At 47.6% G+C, this 24,770-nt stretch overlaps 1 long non-coding RNA gene across 1 annotated transcript; it reads right to left on the bottom strand.

The window, feature by feature from the left end:
- Positions 1–21,315: 21,315 nt before the first annotated feature.
- Positions 21,316–22,685, bottom strand: LOC135383682 (uncharacterized). Its single transcript, XR_010420001.1, has 4 exons — positions 22,555–22,685; positions 22,393–22,479; positions 21,735–21,870; positions 21,316–21,450 (listed from the first exon to the last, which is right to left on the bottom strand). It is a non-coding gene; the product is annotated as an uncharacterized LOC135383682 (long non-coding RNA).
- Between the last annotated feature and the right edge of the window lie 2,085 nt (positions 22,686–24,770).

Raw genomic sequence — 24,770 nt, forward strand, 5'->3', positions numbered from 1 at the left:
GGTGGCGGACCAAGTGTCGCGAACCAAGTGGCGAACCAATGTCGTCATGGTGGTACCAAGTGTCGAACACTATGACGTCATTTCTTTACAAACAGGGAGAGGCGGATTCCTCTCGTTACACAATACAAGTGGAGAGTCTCCACAGGAAATACTGTGGCCGAAATATCTCGTGATTTTTTTACCCGAAGAGTAGACCAGACTCGAACGGCGAACTGAATTTCAACGCCGACATCTTCACGCTGTCTTGATGTTGCATACGAATTTGGTGGAAGACACATTCGCTTAAAATCTGACTCATTGCAGAGTGTCCATCCTCTCGGCATAGGCTCTCCTTTGTCCTTGAAGGCCCAACGAAAGATGTCCAGACCGAACTCCACCATCACGAGACCGTTGGATCTTGATGGGTTTGCCAACTTTTGCACCTCACGGAGGAAGTTGAAACTGCTGATTGCAGCCGATCCTCTCATGGTTTTGAAGATTCAACGAGGGCATTGATGCAGGCAGCATTGAGGTGTTCTCAGTAGTAAGCATTGACCACGAGCTGCCCACAACACACAGCTGATCTGGAAACCATTAAATTAGCAATTAGAGCCAATTAGGACCCCCTCCCCCCACACTAATCAGCATCCTCCAGGTAGGCACCACACTATAATTGGGGAGCATCGAACTCATGTTCAGACCACTCTGTGTGTTGTGGCAACTCGTGGTCATAAAAAAAAAGATAGATAGAAATGGAGTGGAGAGAAACGATTTATTCTAAAATAAGCTATGCCGCGTCGCAGAAATCGCTCCGGAGTGACCAGCGGCCGCCATGTTGCTTGTTGACGGCCGGTAGTTGCAGAGGTCGACGACAGGTGGCCACCTAATTGCAAGGCATCACACCAGATTACCAAGATCGCAAGATCACAAATTACCAGAAATTAATTAGATTACAAGATCACAAATTACCAAAATCACCACAAATTACCACCACATCACACCAGAGGCCACCACCATAGACCTATGCGAGAAAGACAGAGAACAACAAAGTACTAGCGGCGGGTAAAATTGCAACAAGAAAGCCACTGCTAAACAAGTCGAAACAAGCGCGTACAAAACACTGGGGAAAAGGCCTATCCGCTATGGCAAATGCTAAACATCCGAGAGCACAGAGAAAAGGCTTAAGGGGATCGATTAGGCCTAACCGCACAGCAGTTAACACAAGATGACAACCACAAAATGCTAGGCGCACACTGTTAAACATGCGACAACACCCCGAAAAGGCTTAAGACTCACAACGCTACGAAACTCAACGGTGCACTCTAAACCAGGTAACACATACGTAACGGTTAAGTACTGCTTGGCCAAGAGGTACATTTTTTTAAAAATGTACCTCTTCAATTTAAGAGGTACACGTGCCCTCACATGCGGTACATGCAACGGATAGCGTGCAGCGATTTAGGCCTACACGTCGGGGTGGTTCCCCTCCTCTACGATAGATTAACAGCCCCAGGAAGCTACGCTGTACGATAAATACCATAAACAAATACCTTTATTCGAAAATTACATCCCTTTCAGGGGTGATGCTTGTCCATCGCGAGCGTGCATTGTCATGATGCACAAACGCGGAACACACGGGGCACAACGTGTACGGATGAACGCCTGGACGTAACCTGGGAGAAAATAAAGTGTAAAAAATCCAACAATCGAAATAGCTTGCCTGGAAAACATACCTACTTGCCTGTGTAATCCAGGTATAAAGTCCAATCTAGGCTCCTCTGATCGACGCATCAACGTTCGTGCATGGAGCGCAAAGTTCGTTGTCTCCGTCCCTCAGTCGTTGTGTCCAGCCTGCCGGTGATCAGGACCACTGTGAATCAGAGCGAAGATGAACGAAAATGCGTCGTGCGGACGAATAATTACATCATAGATATAGTACGCACCTTAAATGACTCCAATCTTGAAAGCGTCAAACGAGTTTCTTCAAAGACCGAGCCATAGGGATGGGCATAAATACATTGTTTGAGTATTTAAATATAAATACAAAATACTTTGTTGAAAGGGGTATTTAAATACTCTTCGTAAATACGTTTCAACATGAGTATTTAAACACAAAATATAAATACAGTATTTAAATACCGTAACTACCACCATAAATACTGTGAGGAAAATGTCATATGGAATTACAGAAATAACGATGATCATAACAAGAAATCAGCATGGGACAATAGCATTTATTTGTTAGATTATCATGACGATTTTAATATTAGAAGCTTCTCTAAGACTGCATCAGTTAGGCATCTTCTGTTCGGCCGTACAATCAGATTCGCAAAGGAGAACAGCATCTGCAAAGGTGCCGATGAACAAATGCTTGTATTAAACTTGACGAAGAGGCTTCGTACAATAAGGTAATAGGGTAGTCGCAACCGTTGTCCGCAACAACAGTGAAAAACTTGCCATCTAAAATCATTTGCTCCATGCGCATGCTAAAGCAAACACGGGATAACTGCGCCCCAAACTCTCCCTTCTTCCCGAAAGGTCAAATGCAGGACAACTTTAAGATATGAGTCGGTATATACTGTATTTTGGAGTATTTATAAAGTATTTACAAGAATAAATACCTCAAAATTGGTGTTTAAATATAATTATAAATAAATTTTTCGAGTCTGTATTTAAATACAAGATATAAATACATGTATTTATATTTTAAATAGTATTTTAATTACAATGTATTTAAATACTGCCCATCCCTGGACCGAGCAGACTCGTCCTCACTCCCCGACGTTTCAAAACAAACTGATTTGCCAGCGGTTGCAAGAAACGCATTCTTCCCAAACGTGCGATCGCTCACGGTCACGGGCTCTAGTTATTGCACTTCTTTGATAGAATTATAGTGCTGATTCATTACGTCACTGCTGCATAAGGGAATTTATTGACTGGTATTCGGAATCACACAAAATATTTTTGCAGCGCATGGAGATCGTGAGAAGGCGTTTGTACTCTTGCGCCGGAAGCACGCGGTACACATGAGGTACAGCTGCTACAGAGTGCGCTTAAAAGGTACCTAGCCGGTACGGATGGGTCTCGGAGCCCTTGTACCGCTTGAATTTCGCAGTGGTCTGTACCTGCTGGTGGAGGGCTGTACCTGATGTGTACCGCTTGGCCCAGGTGCAGGTCCTCTTTCATGCGGTACGTATCGGGTGCCGGATTTAGAGTGTGTGGAAGTCACTGCCAAACATGTCCAGTGTTGTGGAGAAAAGGCCTAACTGCTACGGCAAATGCTAAACATGCGATAGCACGGAGAAATGGCTTAACACGAGTGTGGTAAAAAATTCACAAACATTGGGAAAAATGCTACGGCAAATCACTCACCTTTCCCCCGCGGCGACGGAGCGTCCGTTCCCGTCTACAGTCAAGCCTCAACTGACGTGGCCCAGCGGCTGCGGACCGACCGCACGTCCTCACTCCACGAGAGCCAGCGGACGACTGATGCAAGCGCCGCTCTAGGGGTGCTACACATGCGTGGGCCGCTGTAGGTAGGCCTGTAGCCGGCATCGAGTGGTCATCTCCTCGTGGGTGCTCCCTGTTTAGGTTTCGCTCTCTCCTTTCTCTGCGCGCGCGCGCACCTAGCGGCAACAGGTTGCTTCTCAGTTTCTGTTTTGCTCTCATTTCTTTGCGCGTGTTCATTTGAAAGCGCTCTGTAAAGGCAGCGCACACTGCGCTCACGTGACCAATACGTGAGAATGTTTAACTACCACGCTTTACAAAGTTGTCCCCGTATACACGCTTCTTGGGAAGAAGTGGAGAATGAACGTTTCAACAAGGACGGTCCCCGTAATGAGCTCATCATCACTGCTTTTCACTACGTCAGAGCGCATACGGGTTGGGCTTTGGCAATATAGGAGAGATGTCTCCGGGGCCACTGCAGGAGATGGTGCGTCGGGTCAATGCCCATTACAAGAATGTTTCCATCACGGTTCCGGATGGACCCCTGGGACAGATGAGCGAATTTGTGAGCTCGTCCAACACGGAATTCAAAGACGCCTCTGCAGACATCTTGGACCTTCTCGCTCGGGCCATTGCTCATATTAAGTACGCGCTGTGGAAACAGCAACATTTGCAATCAGTCGAACTTCGTTAAGTTGATTTATTGAAACACTGTTTGGTTATCGAAATGCAACGCATTAAACAGTCGGAATAACTTTGCCGAGACTCTGTGTTTTTTCATGAAAACATACAAAGACGTCTCTTCAGTTGGTCGATAGATGCCTACACCCTCCCTGACTTGCCTGATCTCACGAACGGAACATTAGGAGAAGATCAGGCGTGCCAGAAAAGGTACGGAGAATCTTCATCGCAGCGTCGTCATTGCGCAGATCACGGCACCAGCACAATGACGGAATGGTCATTCTTTTCATACACCCATTCCGCTACCACACTGCCACGATGACCCGTGCTTCCCCTGTCTGAGAGAGAGAGCATATCTCGACTAGACGTTTTTATTTGTATTCGCGATTATATGCGCATGCACAAATGATTTGCTCTTTGTTCCACGGTCACTCGATCCATGACGACGTTCTCGGGCTCTCATCCGGGTTTTCCGATGCTGCACAAAGAAGGAGTACTATCGCAATGCGATACGCGTCAAAACACCAGGAAGGCTTAGAGTATTCGCAGCTTCTGTAAGGGAAGGAGTGTACACCCAGTAAACCATTCATACCCATAGGACATCCCCATAAGATCGCGAACGTCCTGAATATCCGGACAACCATGCGATATCTACTGGATGTCTCAGAACGACATTCGCGTTTCGGTTTTATCCAGTAAATAACATATGTCTTAGGTACATCTGCAGGATATCGCATTTTGGATATTTGACTGGAGGAAGCAGCCTGGAGATCCCTGGGATATCCATATAAGATCCAGTACACGAGATTTTGGGCACTGGTTGAACGTCACAGGGACGTCGCCTGGAGATATACGGATAAATGTGAAGTTTATGACATCTTGTTCGGACAGCCACATTTTTGTTGTGCTGAAAGCAAGCAGAAACTTCTGTAAACGCTAACTGGATATGGGGGAACAACGAAAATCGTTATATATTTTTATCGTTCGCGTGCTGCTAGCCGTGAAAGTGTTTATCTATGCGTAACGCTCGTCAAGCAACAGTGGAATTCGATCAGTTTTACAGCTCCACTAAACAGCTAATCGCATTATAGACAATAGGTTGAATTAAAAACACAGTATTTGACAGGAATGAATGTGAGACACGTTATTGATTATGCCTTGACTCAGCAGAGACACGGATTAATTTGAAAGAAGCACCTCCTCACCGTTACAAATGTATCACGCCCAATAAACTCAACGAATGTGCCCCAGCAACTTGTATTTCAGTATATGCTCTGGCCATTTTGTCAACAAAGACTGTTGTGCTCTGGTCTCCCTTCAAAAATGCGTACGCGGTGGAGGGGACGAAAAGGTGGACCTTAGTGGACCGTGTGTCGGAGTGTGGCCAAACGCTGGCGGGCACACTAGAGTTCCTGGATTTTTTTTCGATGTTCGAGGCGTTTATTTCACCAAACACGCACATAATGACAAACATGTGATAATTAACTAATGTAATATTGTTGGTAATAAATATCTACTTTCCGTTTATATCAGCGAGGCGTCGTCATCTCAGATATGTATTAGACTAGCGCAAGTTAATATTAAATTTTAAGTCAGAAGTATTTGTGACGTCCAATTTGTGTCCATATATCCACTAAAATACCTTGCGGGGACATATCTGGGATGACAAAGGAGGGTTAAAATGTATATCTCACGGACGTCCTGTAGACGTAAGTTGGATCCTCACGAAGCTCCAGCAGATATCCAAATATCCGGAATTAGATATCACATAGATATTGCCTGGATGTAAATGGTTTACTGGGCCCAGCAAACCACTAATATCCCATGGATGTCCAGAATAGGTCGCGAACGTCTCGAATATCGCAATGTTGTCCGCACGTCCAGTGGACATCCATGACATGATCCCAAATACGTTGCAGACGTTCCAAAATTTCAACATCCTATGAACGGCCCTGGGACATCCCGGACTGTTTTAATCATGAGTAAGAATTGTTACGTACGGTGAATTTCTTCCTTGATCCTAGTGTTATGCGTGAGTACATGTGCAGCAGTGGTGATAGACATTTCTGGACTTGGTCGAGAAAGGGAATGTGGCATCACACACTCTTCTGAGAATCGCCGATATATTCCTGATATTTTTTACAGACCAACATTCTGATCGTTTTGTACACAACATGACTGAAGATGGCCTCCGTAGTCCATTCTTCGTTCGTGAAAGTCCCATTTGCACTTAACCACTAAAACCTTCGGTTCATTCGGGTTTGCTTGAAGACGTCGATAGTGCCATATGCATCGATTACGTGATCGCATAATGTGTTGGTAGGTTTATTACATACGAGTACACAAAAAGTTATCAGTTTCCACCGCTTACTTAACGCTTTATTAGGCAAGGGGGCGCAAGCTACCGCCACCACAATCCACTCTACCGCTTTGGAGCGGGATGTACGATGTGCATATATTGGTGCTCGTGGTTGTGCTTCTCGAAGAATCCATTTCCGTTTGTGCCAAACAAGAGTGAATCCTGCAGCAAACAATGTAAATGTTCCTCTCCACAGTTGTGTGTAATACAAACTAGGAATTGTGTGTGAGCTATGCAGATGAATTGTAATCCGAAACTTTAGGCCTAACGAACGTCCCCGCAATCCTGCTTCCATATTTTCAAAATCTTACGTGAAGTGTGTTATTAGTTCTGTTATAGTTACGCTTTATTGCAACAAAAGTAGACGGGAACGGGAAGTGAATCGGGAACAGGGCAATTCTCGTTCCGAGCGGACAGTGAGAAGCTGAGCGTGACAGGATTTTGATTTTCAGCACCCGTAACTATGTTACAAAATGTTATACGATGCACTGCAAAAAATTATGTGTGTGGTACAATAAAAAATATGTTACAGCATATTCTTGTTTCATTTTGGGTGAATGTCAGCATAAACCACTATAAATATTCCAAACGGCAAGAAGCATGCAAACGGGAATAACCTCTGAACGTTCGAATATCCCGTCGCGATATTTATAGGACGTTCTTGAAACGTACAAAAGCGGGTCTTTTGCTAGTCCTATGGATGTACAAAGGACTTCTACGGGCTCTCTGGGCAAATCCCTGGGATATCCGAACATCCACGCCGGGATGTTACTGGGATATCGCTGGGATATCTGTGGTTTGCTGAGCTGGTTCGCGTGCTCGTTGTTGCAAAGCGGGTGTTCTGGTGGATAGGAGGACAGACCACAACCGACTATCTTCGCACTGTGAAATCTATGGATATCATAGAAAGACTCGTAGGCTCACGTATAGTCTGGTGTGATTTTCAGGTGTTCCATGCCAACACTTATACGCATTGGAAGAGCATGCTTATGTACTCCTGACGTGCCATTGTTCACATGTGATAGCTGATGTGTACCCGTTGCGCAAAGAAGTTTTGGGGGAATCGCCGGCTACCTTGTCTGCACTAATGTCTTCACTGGTGATGAGACCTGGGATTTCCTTTATGATCCTGAGACGAAGAATCAGTCAATGGAGTGGCGACATCCCACCTCCCCTAGACCTCAAAAGCCAACGTTCCGTGCACAATGTTATGCCGCATGCCTAGTGGGATGACTAGGGTGTGATTTTGCTTGATTTACTTGGTTCTCGGGTGTAGAGGAGGCGCGGCAATCCGAACATGAGTGAAGGAGTGTCCCAAAGACTTTTTCCAACGTGGCTTGGTTTGAGTGGGTTGAGAGGTGGCGCAAATGCATCGCCTCTAATGGAGACTTTCTTGAGTAGGAACAGCTTGTAGAGGAAGAGTTACTCTATGAAATAAATGATGTTCCACATGTCTCGTGCTTTTAATACAGATATTATGACACGAAAGGCACTACTTTCAGAACGACTCTCGTAGATGCGCACGGTGAATACTTTGAAAAGCTGACGTAGTTTGGTACATCCTGAAATCGCCCATGTACTTAAAGAAATAAAAGTCTGAGTCAGCCTTGAACGACCCTTGTATGTATGGGTAAAAGGTAAAGATAATACAATAAAAAAGATGAATCTGACAAGAAAAACAACTAGTTTATTACTCATGATTAGGGAGTTTCATCGCCACGGGGGCAAGGACAAAAGACCAACCTTTTTGGTTGGCTTTACTGTGCGGCCCTGCGACATGACATGTTCCACTGGGAAGACACCCGCCCACCACCGCGAGGTATCTGAAATTTGAGCACACTCTGCTGGTCTGGTAGGGCCATGCTGTGGCCATTCCATGCACGTCAGCAGCAACGATGACCATGTATCAGATATGATGAGGAAGCGGCATCAATGATGACATTGACAATGGCACTAGCCGACAGGAAAGTCCCGTCTGCCTTTGGGAAGGTCATTACTCTGTCAGACTCTCTGTCTGTAATATCGGCCCTTTTCGCGTGCCAGTGCCGATATTGCAGCCAGGGAGACAAGCGCCCAAATCCCGGAGAACAATCTGCCTTTGAGACCACTCAAGATTTCCTAAGTGGCCACTGGAGTTTGTCATCGACTGCCGCTGTACTCGCGAGGTGGAGTCCCTTCTACTCGTCTTCGGCTGAACGTTGCCCTCACCCGTTCACTTCTGTTCAAAATGGGCCGCGTTCCATCTCCCACTTGCCCCTGCTGCACCGTAGAAGACGATATCTCCCATCAGCTCCTCCACTGTCAGCGTCACCACCATCAACGGGCCGTGCTCTGGCAACACCTCTCACACCGACAGACGGACAGACGTTTCTCTAGCAACACTCCTTGGCCCCGTGCAGCGAGCTAGCCAGTGGAGTGTAACAAAAGCGGTGCTCCGCATTCTGCGTGATACGGGCCTCCTGGTCTCCCTGTGAGCCGAGTGTCTTTTGTTTTTTTCTTTTTTATTTATTTGTTTGCCTTTTCTTTTTTCTTTTTTAGGCAACAGCAAGCCGGCATGCTGCATGGCTGACCTTTCCTCTTTGTTTTCTTCTTTTTCTTTTTTTCTGTCAATAAATTCCCCCCCCCCCCCTTAAGTGGCCTGAGAGGACCTTTCATGAAAACTTGAAAGAGTGGTAGGACCTTTTAGGACCTCTGAAGGGTCTGCGACAACTTTTAGAGAAAATTCGAGAGGTGTTATAGGACGCTTCAGGCAGCACTGACATGTCTGCGAGAAAATCTGAGAGGGGCTGTAGGACCCTTCAGGCAGCCCAGAGGGGTCTGAAAGACCTTTAGAGAACATCTTAAATGTGTTGTAGAACCTGTCACAGTACAAAAATATTTGTGTTTTAAACAGCCGAATTTACCATATATTTTTCTCGATGTTTAATGTGTAAGCCTTGCGGCGAACCACGCGGAAAAGATGTGTCCATTTTGGTGGCAAGAGTAGCCGTTCCACCGTGGGAACGCAAGTATTTGCAGGATTGTAAAAGAGTGGTAACTTTCCACTCCCAGAATGTGATGCAGGAAGCAACCTATTTGTGACTAGGGAAAGTGGGCCACGTCTTGCGGGCATTGTAGAAAGCACCGTGTCCCGAGGTGTTAAAAGAAGGGAATGCAGGGAATAAGGTCACTCGTCTGGTGGTCAACGAAAGTGAAAGCTGTAGTGAAAGTCGTGGCGGTGGTTCTCCACTGGGGAGATTCCGAGGTGCGCAAGTCGGTACATTGAATGGGTGGACGGTGGTGTAACGGAAGTTCGAGGATCGACGAAGGAGGACAAAGAATGTAAGTGGAGTCAAGTTATGCAACCAAGTGTGTGAGTCACTGTGTGAGGAAAGCCAACCGTGTTTTGCATATCCATGATGGAAGACAGGAAGGACCTCCACTGAAAAAGAAGTACATTGGACTGCGACAGAGATCTCCGTAACCACCACAGCTGGGTTGGTTTGAAAAGTGTTGACTGTTTTATGCACTGTAATTTATTGTAGCTGATATGGCAGAGTTGTGCTGTAGTTCAGATTTGTGGTTTTAAAGTATTGGGATTATCGCCTGTGTGGCATTCTTATGTTTGTTGTTGTGATTTTGGAAGAACGTGTGTGTATCTGACCAAGTGTACTAATAGTAGATTTTGACTTGTTCGTTGTTCAAATCACGAGTCCTCGTTCATCTATCAGCCGGCTACCCGCCATCTGTTTGATTGGCTGAGTCTAAACTTTTATGTTGCTCACGGGGCTGTATCTCGCACCCGATTTACGTGCTCTGTGTCAGAACCCTTCAGGCAGCCTTGAGGGGTATGAGATGACTTCTCAGACAGCTTTGATGAGTCGTGCAACACCTCCCAGAGCGATTGCTTACATGTTTTCCGCGCTGCTGGACATGCTACCTCATTCATGTTGCAAAATAGTTCGCAATATTTCAAATGTCTGTGAATATTCTATTCTATTCTATATAATATTCTATTCATATTCTCCACGGTACAGGTGCCGTGGTAAATTCGTAGTGCCGCTCCTCCTTGAAGTTATTGTTTCTGCAGTCCCTACAACATCGCACCGCACATAAGTGGTGGCGCTTCCGGCGTGGGGTACTTCGCCAATAATCCTGGAGGTTACCTTAGTACAAAGAGCATCCCGATGAAGACTACTGAGGGATGCTTGCATGTGTTCTGCGGTGCAAATTCCAGAGCAAGAGGTTTAGCACACCCCTCCCTCTCCTGTGCCATCATCATCTCTCCCCCTCCCTCTTTCACCCTCCCCACTTCTCCCTCCCATTTGTGCATCGAGCAGTCACTTCAGTACGGGCTGACCACACATTCCCCGCCACGTTTCTGGCATTCGCCAGCCGATTAATTGTCTGTCTTGAAACGTCGAAGTGTGTGGACGCGGGCCGCGGATCTCAAGTATAATTCCCGTTTTGCCTACGGAATTTTAGCCGTCTTTGAGGTATGTAGACGATGTGTCAGATATGCTTTCGTGGGTGACAGGCATTCCCGCTCTTTTTACGTTTTACACTTGCTCGTAGTCACGCATTATGAGCGCTTATGGGAAGATACCCAGGCGAAAATCTGGACTCGTCCCAGAATGGTTCCAGTTGAATCTGGACTGGTTCCAGTTGGACGTTTGATGGTCCCGGAGTCGTTCCAGTTGAACGTGGATGGTCCCAGCTGGATTCCCAAGTGGGGCTGCTGATTCCACTTTGGTGACATCAATGGTACCTCTCTGGTCTCAGATGGTTCCAGAAGTTCCAGCTGGAGCCTCACAAGTACCATTTTGTTCCCAGAATGGTCACTTGAGACTCCAAGTTGGGCAGCTTCCAAGCATCCCCCTTTGAGATTTCATCTTGTCCACACTTTGCATATATACTTCCGGTTTTGTTTGATCTATTACTCTGATCAATTTTAGCACATGTATGATCTCTTTTTATTGCTGTTTATCCAGGTGCGCGCGTCTGCGACCAAATATATGCTGTATCCCTGTAACTCCAATTCGTGCAGATATTCTCATCTGAAGGTGAATATCATCACAAGGTATTAAGTACTAGAGAAATGTAAAAAAAATACATCTCAACAGCAACAAAAATTAAGCTAAATAATTAGAAGAAAGAAAACGAAAAAGTAGAAAAGATAATTGCAGAGGCTTATGCAATGTGAAGACGCCACGGCATTCAAACTTCAAACGGTGAAAGTGGAGAGGGAGAGGAGAGGGCGAGAGGGTGAGATTAGCAGGGCGGCAGGCAGCCACCGGCTCTAAAGCGAAACGCACCGCCTCCAAAATTTTGTCGCCACCGGCGCGTGTACTCGGAAGATCTCTGATTGGCTGCGCAATATATGTATAAATATTTGGATGCTCATTGGTCTAAAAAACTGGCGTCTGTTTCCTTCGCACTGATTGGACGAGAGTCATTTGACTGAGGAGCGAGCATCCGAACGCGCGAACCGCTCAACGGAAGCAGTCGAACCAGCCGCCGGCTCTAAAGCAAAACGCACCGCCTCCAAAATACTGTCGCCACCGGCGAACGCGCTCGGAAGATCTCTGATTTGCTCCGCATTATATGTATAAATATTTGGATGCTCATTGGTCTCCAAGAACTGGCGTCAGTTTCCTTCGCGCTCATTGGGCGAGAGTCATTTGATTGAGGCGCGAGTATCCAAACGGTCGGTCGAACGCCAGACTGGCGCCAGAGAAGGCTGGCGGAGGTCAGACATATGTCGGCACAGTTCCCTTAGAAGTCGGCCCAGGACGCACATTCCCCCAGGGCGTCAGTCGTGACGTTGCCCACATACGTGAGGCCGACAACGGCAAGCCCTATCACCACCACCACCACCACCATCGGTCGAACGGAGGAGAAAGAAAAACGACGGAGTAGAGATCACAGATCACGTCTGTCCGGCCACGCATGTTCTCTCGGATTGCAACCGTTGTGCACGCAGACGCAAGCGGGTAGTTTGAGGGTTTTGAATGCTTTAGATTTTGATTGTGGTGAACTGCTAATGTGAGAACGGAATGGCACATCCACGTGATCATCACAACAGTGGGAAAACGAACATGACAGGGAATCCCTGCACCTCCAAAGGACGCAGAAATCGTCAAAGAGGAAGTCTGCACTCTCTCCGACGTACCGCAGGTGAACGGTAAGACAAGTTTGATTACTTTTTGCGACCGGTACGTTAGCTGCGTTTCATTGTGCAGTGCATTGCCGTAACTTGTACGTTTCTGATATGCCGCTAATCAAATTATGTGTGGTTATGCTAGTTGCCCCTCATGCACGTCGCAGCCGTTCATTAACTGTGATCTACGAACATTTGCGACAAGTGCGCATTGGTGTTCAAATACAAAATCAAGATCGATTGCCTATCATAGCAGTGATTTTCGTGCAGAGTTACGGATAATCAATAGATTTTTTTGTTTTGTTTTAGTTCTCCCGCAGCCATGGGCAACAACGACGCACATAGCTCAGCATTGACTTCTGAACTGCCCTTCGATGTCGAAGCACCTAAAGCTCCAGTGAAGCCTGTTACAAGACGTAAAAAGATATGTACTGTAGCTTTTTCGAAGCAGTTCCCGAGGACAAATAAACTTGATTTGTCATACACCATCGCTTTTTGATTGTCTGCTTTGGGACAGCATGATCGTTGCTCTACAGCAAGACAGCAAGCGCCGAAGACAAACGGACGAGGCTGGGGGGTAGGGGGGACGAGAGGAGGCACGAAAAACCCGAGGAGAGAAGGGGAAGGAGGTTTGGAAAGGAGGTCGGTCTGCGCATGCGCACTGGGCCCCAGCTTTTTTTCCCGCGCTGCACCTTGGAGACGCTGTGAGTGGCTCCTGGGGATCACGTGGTTTGGGCGCCCGCCATTTTTTCTGGACCATTGCGTAAACGGCAGCTTCCGGCAGATGGTGGCAGTTGGAACTTGGACGCGTCGTAGCAAGTTCGTTTTGTCTTCAGTTGCCGTTTCTAGGATGGTATATCTCCTGTGCAGTATTTGCGTGTGTTTTAGTGCACTTTCTAAGACAATGCGATGACAATGGTTCCTATGCATCTCATTGTCGATTTCCCGGAAGAGTTTTGACGCTAAGAAGACGTAAACGGCGTAGGGGCAAAAACGCACTGTGAAACGCCAATCGGACTGCACGTCGCGAATGTTTGCAGGTATGAGCGATGACCGTGATGTTTTGATGCCTATTTATTAGATGTTTCATTTTAGAAACTTAGGAAGAACTTGAAGAGAAACAGGATAAGAAGATTCCGAACGTACGGTGAAGAGGAAGGGGGTGAATGTCACGACGTGCATGGAAAACAGGAGTGTCCTGTGTCATCTTCTCCAAAAAATACAAGATGTGAGGTGGCCAACGAACGAAAGCTCCCTGTGGTCCATGAGTGATCAGAATTATACTACGTAGTACGTACAAGTAGAGATGTATTGATTATTTCTTTCTGCTCAGTGTATGCTTTTAGCAGAATAAATGGTATTTACTTGACGAATATGTACATTTCTACGCATTATTTTCGGTCATGCATTCAGTGGTCCCAGCTGCTAAGTGGTCGGATCCCGGACCACTTAGCAGACGGGACCACTGGATCAATTCTACTGGTTCCACTTCAAGTGGGACCATCGTGAAACTGGTTCCACTTTCAGCTGGTCACAAGTGGGACCTGTCCAATAAACCACTTTGAAGTGGTCCCACTCCAGATTTTTGCCTGGGATAGCAAAATGAAATGCAGTGGGACCGTCACCAACCGCGCTTTGTGCCAAACGGTATGTTATTGCCACGAATCATCATCGCGAAACTTCCAGGGCAGGCACGAAACGGTACATCTCATCCCGGCGCATGCTGAAGAAGAAGCAAGAAGCTTCCAGACACATCGCCTGCTCTCTGGCAAACGCACGTGCTGTTTCTAGACTTTTCGGCGCGACGCTTAAATGCTTGTGCGCTCCAAGCTGGAGCATTCATTCTTTGGACTCAGTTGTGTTCAGAGAGCTATCACTCTTGTGTTTTGCTACCAAGTAGTCTAATAAACCGTTCGCTGTTTATACGACGACTCGCCGACCCATTTCGCTTCGTGACATTTCTGGTGGAGGTGCAGGGCATTCCTTGTCCAACGGCCTGGAAGACCAACTGCGACAAAGCAGACGACAGCTTGGTCTGCCTGCAGAATTCGGTTCATTAGAACCCCCTAAACGCAAGAAGAAGATGACTGCGGAAACCAGTACCCAAGTGGCGCAACCTGTTGCCACGCAATAGCCCCTGCACGGTCGCCGAAGACATTCAGCGGGGAGTATTACGACGACGTGGACGATTGGGTCGACCACTATGAGCGGATCGCCAAGTTCAGCAACTGGAGTGACGACCAGAAGCTCGTCAACGTCTATTTCTCCCTGGAAGGCACCGCGAAGACATGGTTCGAGAACCGGGAGACTTCGCTCACGTCCTGGGACGTCTTCAAAAGCAAACTCCGCGAGGCGTTCGCTTTTCAACAACGAGCTGAACGCGTTGAACATCTGCTCCAGAGACGGATCCAGCTGCCAAACGAAAGCGTTACAGGCTTCGTCGAAGATGTGTTGCGGCTCTTCCGGCGAGCTGACCCCAAAGCATCCAAGGAGAAGAAGGTTCAGCGACTCATGAGGGGCGTAAAAGAAGACATTTTTCGCGCCCTGTCCCGGGATCCACCCGCAACGACCGACGCTTTTCTGGACGAAGCCGTCCGCATTGAGAGGACCCTGCTCTCTCGCGCTACCGTCAACGAACGACACCAGGGCTATGAGGCTTTCTCCACGACCGCTGGCCTCGACGTCGGATCGCTCAGACAGCTGATTCGAGAGGTGGTACGCGAAGTACGAGCTCTCCTCTGTCCTGAGAAGGCTCAAGACCCTTTGTCTTCGATCGGTGCGATCATCAAGGACGAGGTTCAGCAGGCAATCCAGACATCGTCAACCGCCAACCCCGACGCCGAAGTACCGAGACCAACCTACGCCGCCGCTGTGAGACAGGTGTCTACTCGTCCGTCGTACTACGGAAACCGTTGGACGCCTCCTCGGCCTGTCCAACCTACTCCGAGCGTCCCGCCACACTCTCAGCCGTTTCGCAAAACGGACGTTTGGCGGACTCCCGACTTCAGACCGCTCTGCTACCACTGCGGAGAGGCCAACCACGTCTATCTCCGATGTCCCTACCGACGACTTGGCCTTCCCGGTTTTTCACCAGACGCCCCCCGCCCCCAGCGCGGTAGTCGCCCCGCCGCAATTGAAGACTATCTACGGCAGCAGAATGCTTCTGCTGGCTCGCGACGCGACCTGTCCCCGAGCGTCCCCCACCGCAGCAGGTCGCCAGGAAGAGCACGTTCACCGTCACCGGCAAGACGACCTGTGTGGCGCAGCCCTAACCGGGAAAACTGAAGACTGCAGCTCCGGGAGGTGAAGCTGCGGACCGACGACAAGTTACAATTCCTCCAACTCGACGAACAGCAACGCAGCACCAACACGACGGTCGAAAAATTACCAATAACCTGAAAATACTCATCGACGGCCATGAGATGATTGCGTTAATCGATACCGGAGCCGACGACTCTGTAATAAGTGGTAGGTTGGCTAAGAAGCTTCGCAAGGTGCAAACGCAGTGGGATGAGCCTAACATCGGCACTGCTGGTGGGCACGTCGTAACACCGACTGGCCGATGCACGGCAGTCATACAAGTCCGTGACATCCAGTACGTCGTCAGCTTTGCCGTCTTGCCGAACTGCCCACGGGATGTAATACTCGGAATGTACTTTCTAGTCGAAAACGAAGCAATCATCGACTTCACAAATGGAGTTATCTCTTTTAAAACGCCGGAAACAGCAGAAGACAAGTGGTGGGCACGAATAACCCCGGAGAAACGCGCAAACACGGAGGTAACCGCCGTGACGACTCAGCACGTCAAACTGCCTCCCTTGTCGTCAGTCCTTGTGACCGCTACGTGCGAGAGAGCACCGACTGGCTGTTTGTTGGCTGAAGGCAACACGCAACTTCTCCTCGAACGAGGAATTGGGATAGCAAGAGGAATTGTGCCCGTAAGAAACGGAATATTCGAACTCCTGGTCACAAATTTTCGCCCGGAGCCACAACACCTGGCGAACGGCACGAAGACAGCCGTCATCGTAGACCAATACTCCACCACGGATGTTTGCCTGATGGACACTGCTCGCATCGCGGTCACCACGGAACACGAGGCCGAACATTTCGACGTAAACCCTCGACTCAATACAACTCAAAAGCAAACCCTTCTCCAGATGCTCAACGACTTCAGTGACTGCTTCGCTGCATCGTCGAAAGTAAGACAAACGCCCATTGCGAAGCACCGCATCATCGACGACGAAAAGGCCCGTCCAATTCACCGCATGCCGTACCGGGTCTCCTGCAAAGAGCGAGAAACGATCCGAACGTAAGTAGAAGAGATGCTAAGAGATGACATTATCCAGCCGTCGACCAGTCCATGGGCATCGCCGGTGGTACTAGCGAAGAAGAAGGACGGAACACTCAGGTTCTGCGTCGACTACCGGAAACTCAATGAGATAACGAAGAAGGACGTCTACCCGTTACTGCGCATCGACGACACGCTCGATCGCCTTCAAAACGCAAAATTTTTCTCTTCCATGGACCTCAAGACGGGGTACTGGCAAATTGAAGTCGACGAACGGGACCGTGAGAAGACTGCCTTCGTCACTCCGGATGGACTTTACGAATTCAAGGTTATGCCTTTCGGCCTTTGCACAGCACCAGTGACGTTCCAGCGTGTTATGGATACAGTTCTCGCCGGGTTGAAGTGGCAAACCTGCCTGGTGTACCTCGACGATGTTGTCGTCTTCGCAAGAACATTCCAAGAACATGTTGAACGGCTAAAGCAAGTTCTCGAGGCTATCAGAACTGCAGGGCTGACGTTGAAGCCTCAGAAGTGTCGATTCGGCTACGAGGAACTCAGATTTCTCGGCCATCTCGTGAGCAGCGACGGCGTACGCCCCGACCCCGAGAAGATGGCGGCCATCGCAAATTACCCTGTTCCTTCTAACGTAAAAGACGTTCGAAGCTTTCTTGGCCTTTGCGCCTACTACCGACGGTTCATTCCGAACTTTTCAAGAATTGCGTCACCCCTGAATGCCCTCACGAAGGACGGATCCACGTTTATCTGGAGTGAAGCCCAGCAACAGGCGTTTAATGAATTGAAGACGCGACTACAGACCACACCCGTGCTTGCCCACTTCGATTCAAACGCCGAAACAGAAATACACACCGACGCAAGCAACGATGGTCTAGGAGCCGTGCTCGTTCAACTTCACGACGGCGTCGAACGTGTCATCGCTTACGCAAGCAGAACGCTAACCAAGGCAGAGAAGAACTATTCGACGACCGAAAAAGAGTGCCTTGCACTCATATGGGCCATCACAAAGTTGCGTCCCTACCTGTACGGACGGCCGTTCAAGGTGGTAACAGACCACCATTCTCTGTGCTGGCTGGCTGGTTTAAGGGACCCCTCAGGTCGCCTAGCGAGATGGAGCCTCCGATTACAGGAGTATGACGTAACCGTCACTTACAAGTCAGGAAGAAAACACAACGACGCCGACTGCCTGTCCCGAGCACCACTCCAGCGACAGGACAACAGCCTCGAGGACGACGACGCCTTCCTCGGTCTAATGAGCGCGACTACCATGTCTACCAAGCAGTATAACGACCCCGAATTGAAGACACTCATCGACTATCTGCAGGGCCGCGCCGACAATGTTCCTCCCACCTCTCAGAAGATCACTCCCAAGTTTTTCCCTACGTAATGGTGTCCTCTACAAAGAAAACCACGCACCACAAGGCGCTACGTGGCTTCTCGATGTGCGTGGGGACATGCGCATCGAGATTCTTGAATCCTGCCACGACGAACCGTCATCAGGTCATTTGCGATTCAGCCGGACGCTGGCACCTATAAGGGAAAAGTACTACTGGCCAAAACTGGCCAAGAACGTACACCACTACGACATGGGACGAAATACTGCCTTACGTCACGTTCGCCTACACGGCTGTCCAGGAAACAACGGGATTCACACCGTTTCGCCTTGCACACGGCCATGACGCATCGCCTATGCTGGACGCGATGCTGCCCCACGAACCCAGTGATGTGGAAAACGACGCTCTGGACTTCACACAGCGAGCAGAAGAAGCCCGCCAGCTGGCCAGACTACGGATTGGTCAACAACAACGCGTCGATGAAAGAAGATACAATTTGCGCCGACGAGACGTACGCTTCAGTCCAGGCGACATGGTATGGGTTTGGACGCTGATTCGACGACGAGGCCTGAGCGAGAAGCTGCTGAAGCGGTACTTCGGTCCCTACAAAGTACTTCGACGCATTGGAGACCTGGATTACGAAGTGGTACCTGAGGGCAGCGTTCCCTCTCGACGACCCCCGAGGACTGAAATAGTTCACGTCGTTCGACTCAAGCCGTACTACAGCAGGTAGCGCTGAAGACTGGCTGGAAGGAAACAACATGAAAAAAAAAGGAGAACAAACGGCATCGAGACGATGCCCCGTCTACGGAGGGGCCAATGCCACGAATCATCATCGCGAAACTTCATCATCGCGAATCATCATCGCGAAACGCCCCTGGGGCGCGTTCCCGGACACTGCGCGAGCTCGCGACTTCGCGCTGACCACGCCCATCGTTGCCGCTACGCAGGAGGACAACGAAAGTGCGGGAACACTACCGTTGCGCTATCGTTGCGCGATCCGCCACGAGGTGACGGCACTCTCGGCTACAGACCTGCTGCGAACGAACTTAGTAGCAGAAATGAAGTTGAAATAATGTGTAAACGGGACACATAATTTTGGTTACATAAACAATTACATTGTAAGTACGACTCCAAACAGCATTCCTTTCAACTGTTTGATTTCTGGTTCAAATCAACCAATGAGAAACTACGTGCCGTCGTCTGCTGAAAAAGCGGTTGAGAGTCAAACATGGACGCGCGCATCACTGCAAAAGTTTGGTGAGTATGAAAGTTCTTCAGATATCATTCCGTATGCTATAACTTAGTCGCGTACTACCTCTTGCAACATCGTAACACAAGAAAACTGAGTGTGAACCATATTTATGTAGTTCCTCGCTGCATTTCGGTTTTTGCTTCGATATTTTGCATGACTGCTCACACTGTCTGCAAGGCGTCGCGCATAACATGTTGCTTGCTATCTATGGAATTGTATCAGCTTCATCAACTTTCACCTGTGTAGCGGTGAAATTACGTTTCTCTGCGTACCTGTCGCCAGATGTTAAACAACTTGTAATATGTTTTGATGTAGACGGAAGGTTTAAGTAATGCTATGTTAGCACAGTTGAAAGCTCAGGAGGTTGAGCACAGTTGAGCAGTGGTTGAGAGTTTTGAAACATGCAGCCATGTACGGTAAAACAAACAAAAACATTTCTTACGCACCAGTTCCACGCTTTTGGGCCTTGCAATACACGTTTCGAGACGTTCAGCTGAAGCTTGTGGTGCAGTTCACTGTTGAAGCACTTGAAAAACCGAACACAAGCACCCGTTAATGATAAAGCATGCCAGCGACTTAGAACAACTATTCTTTCGAATTTAGAAAAGAAGAAAATGTCTAGCCCATCCAATAAAAAGAAAATACAAAAGTAAAAGATTGACCACTCATATGACCTCTCTGCACAAAAAGGGTTGAGATGGACAAAACATGGCCATAATTTTTGCCCAACTTAGCAGGGGAAACTAGCTCAGTCCTGCTTTAGTGTACTTTCAATTAGAAATAAGGTGGTTGTCAATAAGTGACAGTTGGTGTGCATCTTATTTTATTTCTTTTTCTCACATTACAGAGCGAGCGAAACCCAAAAGCTGCTGCTGTTCTCACTGCTCGAGGAGTCGCCCGAACTGTGTAGCAACAGGAGACAAGCAACAAGACAAGCAACAATTGTTGGCAGTTCTTGCCCAGTTAATATGGACACCATTGTCCCCGACAAAAAATTGTCTATAAAGGGAATGGTCTCTATTATGTGCTAAGGAAATTACAGAAAACAATGGAACATTTCAGGATTGACATTACGGATAAGGCAAGTCTGTTGCGGTACAGTCTTTTTCTCTCGGAATCCTTATGACAAAAGGAACCACTGTGAATGAAAAGCCATAGCTTTTCGTTTGTACAAGACAGTACTTGGACTGTCCTACTTCTCGTGATGAATGTGGGGAGAGACTTGCTACCCTCCATGCAGATATTGTCCATAATAATTACGGAAACACATTAACTACGTGGGGTTTGTACCCTGTTCTACTCTACATTGTTGGAACAGCAAGTTAAGGAGTTATCAATGCACTAAAAATGCTTAAACACCTGTAACGTCTTCCATAATTCGGGATATCCATATTAACAAGGCTCAGATGCACTTTTACAATGCCCCTATAGTGGAAGGATGAAAAATTAACAAGGTTTGTGCATAGTAACACTGTATATTGTTTACAGCTGCTCTCTCCTGTGAACGTCTGAGGTGAGTCATCTGTTCTGTACGCCTGAAACACTGTCTGATAAGTTGACTTCTCAGTTGTGATGCACAGTTTCTCACGAACAAAGGGTCAGGTTTAACGTCTTCTGTTCTCTCCTTCTCAGTCTCTGGTGGCACCGCCTTCCACCTGTTCCTCCCTTGGCTCATCACCCTCACCAGCATCATCCAGAGGCTCAAGAGTGTTGTACACAGAGCCATGTTATGGGGGACGGCAGACGCATTGATTATCTTGCAACACTAGTCAGCAACGAAGTGCAGTGTGCGGTACCTCTGTAGGCACCGGAATCGCGTCTTCAGTACCCCAAAGTCGTGCTCAATGCACACATGGGTCCTGCGGTGTGCAGTGTTGTAGCTTTGTTCTTAACGTGTTGAGTGCGAACGAACAGGTGCTATGAGCCAGGGCTGGAGCGGGTAGCCGTTATTACCTGTAAATAGTTTTACACTTCAACTAGTTATCCAAAAATGTAAATCAAGACTGATTGCCTGTGCACTAAATGTGTTATACATTGAATTGTAAATAAATATAAGCAATGTGTTCAATAAAAATGAATCATATGTCAGCACTGGTGCAGCCATAATATTACTGGGTACACTATGCCTGTCAGTTACGCAGAAATCTTTTTGCGTATTTGAAGTACATAAATTTTATTATGCAAAGCTGCATTGTTGTGCACACTCAAAAAATAAATAGCACACAAAGATCTCATACCTACAGGTCAATCTCCATCTTCGAATATAGTGGCAGCTACTTGATGCAGATTGCAGGCTGTCCATTAAGGAGCACCGTGCCACGATCCAGGGAACCTTGTGTTCATGAACAGAACCTGACTTCAGGCACCACAGACCTGAAAGGAGGAGGAATAGTGTGGTTCATTGTGCTGGCATTCTTGTTGATATACAAAAGCTAGCATGCTGGACATCACACATCGGCATACATGTGCACATCAAGACACTGATGGAGAGGCAGCCTTTATGGCAACAGCAATTACAATCAACAAACCACTGATCAAAGAGGCTCCGCTGCAACCTGTGTACCACCAATAGCTTCCTGAATTATGACACAAAATTAGATACTGTGGGAGACAATATCAGTTATTTGTTAATAAGATCAACCAATACGTAACCGCACATACGTTAGCAGCAAAGTACGTTTACTACTCGGAGTTAGCGACCTGAAGCACATACTTACCTACATAAACGTACCTTGCACCTAGTTGATGGTGCATTTATAATTTATGACCTGCATAATAGTATGAATCGGATTCATATGAGTCTAAGATTCTGAATACTAATGCACACTGAATACAAAGCGCGAGTAAATTGTTCTTCATAGCAAACACACACACACATATATAATGGCAACATACCGACACAGCCTGTGAAACTTCTAATTCGTGGAAGCTATGACAGAACCCTCCGTTCCACGGTCAGTGTCGTATGATGCGACTGCCGGGCTGAAATGCATTATTTAATTACAAAACAATGACCGCTCATCATGCAAAGTTTCACATTCTCGCAAGTGTACTCACCGCGTTGCACATCCTCCCGAAAAGCTTCATATACTTCGCGGACAGCCTCATTTGATAGCGACGAATTCATCATCCGACAATGTAGAGAAAGCATCGCTGCTAATGCGGAATCTGCGCACCGGCTCTTCCTTTGCAGCACTTTGTTCTTCCAAAATGAAACAGAGGTCCGCCATTTTCGACTCGAACACCGACGACCTTTGCGTTGTCATTCCTCCTCTCAGGAAACAACAACCTTCTCCCGGCGCGAGCTCGCGAAGCAGGTGCGGGAACGGGGTTATCTGAGCATGCTCGCGAAGCGTACCTCGTGGTGCTCTTGTTGCTGGGGCAACGGGGACGCTCGACGCGAGGTCGCGAGCTCGCGCAGTGTCCGGGAACGCGCCCCAGGGCAGGCACGAAACGGTACATCTCATCCCGGCGCATGCTGAAGAAGAAGCAAGAAGCTTCCAGACACATCGCCTGCTCTCTGGCAAACGCACGTGCTGTTTCTAGACTTTTCGGCGCGACGCTTAAATGCTTGTGCTCTCCAAGCTGGAACATTCATTCTTTGGACTCAGTTGTGTTCAGAGAGCTATCACTCTTGTGTTTTGCTACCAAGTAGTCTAATAAACCGTTCGCTGTTTATTCGACGACTCGCCGACCCATTTCGCTTGGTGACATTATATATTTCGATGCCTACCTTACGCTGACATCTTGAAATTGTATTTCTTGCAGATTAAGTTCGTATGGAGCGGTATGCAAGGGAGTCTAGCCATTTGTCTCAAATTGGTGGTGAAAACATCAATCTCGCCGAAGCTAAACGGCATTTTTACGCAAGCACAGCAAACTGGACGATACATCGCGTGTCCTCAACTGTCAACGCCTGATTTGTCTTTAATCTATCTCATCCTTCTTCCACCTTTCGTTAGTTTATCATTGATATCCTAATTCTTTTCTTCTTTTTTCTGCGTAATAGCAAGCCGACATACTGCTTGGTTTTTTTCTTTCCTTTCCTCGTTTTTTCTCTGTTGAAATAAATATGACCCCCCCCCCCCCCCCACACACACACAAGCGAACGAAACAACAACACCGACGTTATTTGGACATGATGAATGGGGAGTGTCATCTCCGGGGGCGAGTGTACGAAATATAAAGGAACATGGTCACCGAGAGGTCACCGCTCTTCAAGACATTTTTTTTGTCGTCGCTGTTCGTCGTTCGGACACCGCGAATACGTGTCTCAAGAGTTTACGCTTTATTGATGAACGTACGCTTTCAAATATATGTAAGTGCTGAATCTAGTTTTTGTTGTTGCTATTTGCTGTTTCATGTGGTTTCTTGCGAGCAATCCTTAAACAAATATTAAATATTCAAAATTCTGTAAGATATTTGAAATAACAGTTATGTCATTTCATATAGCAACGTGCATGCCTTGAGTATACCTGTACCGTCGAAGTAAGTTAATATGTATGAACAGTTTTGTGACATGCACTTTCTGGACACCATCGGCCTTCGATCGTTATTGTGAAGGGGCTAATTAGTTTATTCCCCACATCCCCACCAGCAATGGGGTAGAGTATCGCCTCTGGCAATGAACCTCCCCACTCTCCATCTCAAAATAAAGTTGTTGTTGTTGAATTGCTCTTGTCTGTTTCTATCGCTGCCGTATCATACCGTATATGGTTCTGCTGCTCCGACGGCAGCTGCAGTGTACAAGACTAAGTTAGACCATGATGTTCCAATGTCGCATCAGGCCATCAATTTCTGATGTAGCATCAGAACATCAAGCTTTCGTTTCGCATCATACCGTCGAGGTCTGAGGTCACGTCCCATCCATCATCTTATATATAGTTGTTGTTGATGTCACGTCAGGACACCAAGGACCCAAATTACAGCCTGATGCTTTCATCAGATTGCGTGGTGTCCCTGGTGAGGTCACCTCAAGCTGAGAGGAGGTCCCGTCGACATGAGGACCTCTCAGCCTGAGAGGACACCCTGAGACGTCTCATAACACATCAGACCTTAGAGGTCTTTTCAGTACGGCGTTACCCACCAGCTCATTCCCAAGCAGCACACAATATTGGACCCATATTGGCTGGTCATTGGCGATACGGGTCCAATATGGGACCCGTTTCGCCAAGATGTTCCCCATATTGGCTGAAACTGGGCAATATGCGCCCATATTGCCTAGTTTGAACCAATATTGGGAAAATCCTGGCAATATGGGCCGGCCCATATTG

This window comes from Ornithodoros turicata, chromosome 2, assembly GCF_037126465.1.
Source record: "Ornithodoros turicata isolate Travis chromosome 2, ASM3712646v1, whole genome shotgun sequence".
Lineage (NCBI taxonomy): Eukaryota > Metazoa > Arthropoda > Arachnida > Ixodida > Argasidae > Ornithodoros > Ornithodoros turicata.